Source organism: Callionymus lyra, chromosome 6 (genome assembly GCF_982586985.1).
Source record: "Callionymus lyra chromosome 6, fCalLyr1.hap1.1, whole genome shotgun sequence".
Taxonomy (NCBI): domain Eukaryota; kingdom Metazoa; phylum Chordata; class Actinopteri; order Syngnathiformes; family Callionymidae; genus Callionymus; species Callionymus lyra.
This window is the reverse complement of record NC_141823.1, coordinates 1435714-1438191: the sequence shown is the minus strand read 5'-3', so window position 1 is coordinate 1438191 and position 2478 is coordinate 1435714. Positions and strand designations below refer to the sequence as shown.

Here is a 2478-nt window from a genome sequence, read left to right as displayed (position 1 = left end):
TTTAGCTTCAAAGTGTTTTCACTCATTGTTTGATTTCTAGCAAACAATTGACTAAGTTCAGCCTCTGGGGCTCAGTTGGATCAAAAGAGCAGTAGAGCTGGATGTCATCAGCAAACATGTGATAAGAAACATCTGGAATCAAGTACAGCAAAAACAATAAAGGACCCAGAACAGAACCTTGAGGGACTCCACACAACAGATCTGCCAATTCAGACCTCATTTGATTGGCAGATACACTAAAACTGCGCCCAGAAAAGTAAGATGAGAACCATTCTAACACAGACCCAGACAGTCTTCACCCCTCAGTCTTTTCAGCAGGATCTGGTGATCAACTGTGTCAAAGGCTGAGGACAGATCCAAGAGAACCAGAACATCATGATGTCACTGGACACCTTCAGTAAAGCTGTCTCCGTAGATGTTTACGGAAGTCAGACTGAAACTTCTCATGGAGGTCGCTCTGATCCAGGAACAGCTGCTCAGACACAACCTTCTCCAAGATCTTGGACAAGAAAGGGAGCTTAGAAATAGGCCTGAAATTACTGAGGTCAGTTGGGTCTAAGGCTGGCTTTTTGAGCAGAGGCTCCACAATGGTTTAAATGCATTGTTAAAAACACCTGTGGAAAGGGAGAGGTTCACCATATTGGTAACTCAGGGGCCAATTACATCAAATACTTTGATAAAAAGCCTACAAGGAAGGACGTCATCTGAGCAAGAGGAGGGTTTCATCTTGTTCACTAGTGCTGAAATATCACCCAAAGATACAGCAGTGAAGGAGGACCAAGAGGAGGAGAGGGGCTCAGAGACAGTAGGGGTCCCAAACAAAAGAGAGATTTTCTCTTTGATCAATTTAATTGTGTCAATGAAAACCTCAACAATGCATTGATGTCAGCTTCACAGAAGACATGATTTGAGGAGCAGGAGACACGAGAGAATTAATCGTGTCAAACAACACTTTGGGGTTTTTCTTATTTGCTGCTACAAGTTTTTTTGTGTGTAATCAGATCTAGCAGTTTCTACCATCTCATTGTAAGAAGACATCAGATCCCTGAGGTGAAGTCTGTGCACCTCAAGTTTAGTGACTTCCAGAGACGCTCAGTCTTTCCACAAAGTCTCTTCAGACTCAGTAGATCTTCATTTGTTCAAGGACACCGTTTTTTCTGAATTTTCAAGTTCGATTTAACAGGTTTGATCCAGTAATTCAACACAATGATCATTGAAACAGTGAATCAAACTGTCCATGTCTGGGCAGTCATCAAAGCGAGTGTGTGTGTGTGTGAGTGTGTGTGTGTGTGTGTGTGTGTGTGTGTGTGTGTGTGTGTGTGTGTGTGAGTGCGTGTGTGAGAGTGAGTGTGTGTGTGTGTGTTCGTGTGTGTCTGTGCGTGTGCATGTGTGTGAGTATGTGTGTGTGTGTATTCGTGCGTGTGCATGTGTGTGAGTGTGTGTGAGAGTGTGTGTTTGTGTGTGTGTGAGAGTATGTGTGTGAGTGTGTGTGTGTGTGTGTCACATGAAAGACACAGTTCTAGGAAGAAAATGAAACTTTGACCAGAGTTGGTGCTTTTTCTGTATTTTGTGTCATTAAATAAAAAGTTACGAAAACTCACGTCGATGTTAAATATGAAGCTCCATGACTGTCGGTTGCTTAGCAACGCTGGGATGTGTGGACCAGGAGACGGACGGGTCGGGTTTTGAGAGACTCAGTCACGTTTGGCGCTGTCAGTAGGATGAAGGTTCCTCCAGCACAAGACTCCTCAAAGTGATCTTAAGCTCCGCCCACTGAAAACACTTCAATATTCTTGACCACACCTACTCTGCTGTGATTGGTCGAGCATGGAGGTTTGTCACTGCCCGTCATCAGTGGTCTCCACCTCCAAGGTACTCGTATTATAAGCAAAGTGTGATTACAGCTGGAGGAAGAGTGAAGCCATTATTACGTCATAATGGACTCTCGTAACCTCTCGTTCGTCCAGATTTCAGAGCAACTTTATAAAGTAATAATTAAAACATGTTCATGATGAGAAGTTACTGCGTCTTGAAGAACATTCACTACATGACACCAGAGTTGATACTAGTTGATGTTTAATGACACCAGAGTTGATACTAGTTGATGTTTAATGACACCAGAGTTGATACTAGTTGATGTTTAATGACACCAGAGTTGATACTAGTTAATGTTTAATGACACCAGAGTTGATACTAGTTAATGTTTAATGACACCAGAGTTGATACTAGTTGATGTTTAATGACACCAGAGTTGATACTAGTTGATGTTTAATGACACCAGAGTTGATACTAGTTGATGTTTAATGACACCAGAGTTGCTACTAGTTGATGTTTACTGACACCAGAGTTGATACTAGTTGATGTTTGATGACACCAGAGTTGATACTAGTTGATGTTTAATGACACCAGAGTTGATACTAGTTGATGTTTAATGACACCAGAGTTGATACTAGTTGATGTTTAATGACACCAGAGTTG

General features: G+C 42.1%; 1 protein-coding gene across 1 annotated transcript in view; it reads left to right on the top strand.

Moving 5' to 3' along the window:
- The window catches only part of LOC148076160 (NT-3 growth factor receptor-like), a 131009-nt gene extending 129523 nt beyond the window's left edge, over positions 1-1486 (top strand). Inside the window, exon 15 of the mRNA XM_087793114.1 lies at positions 1-1486. This exon is cut by the window's left edge and continues 1900 nt beyond it. The gene's annotated coding sequence lies outside the window, so the exon portion shown is untranslated.
- The last annotated feature ends 992 nt before the right edge of the window (positions 1487-2478 follow it).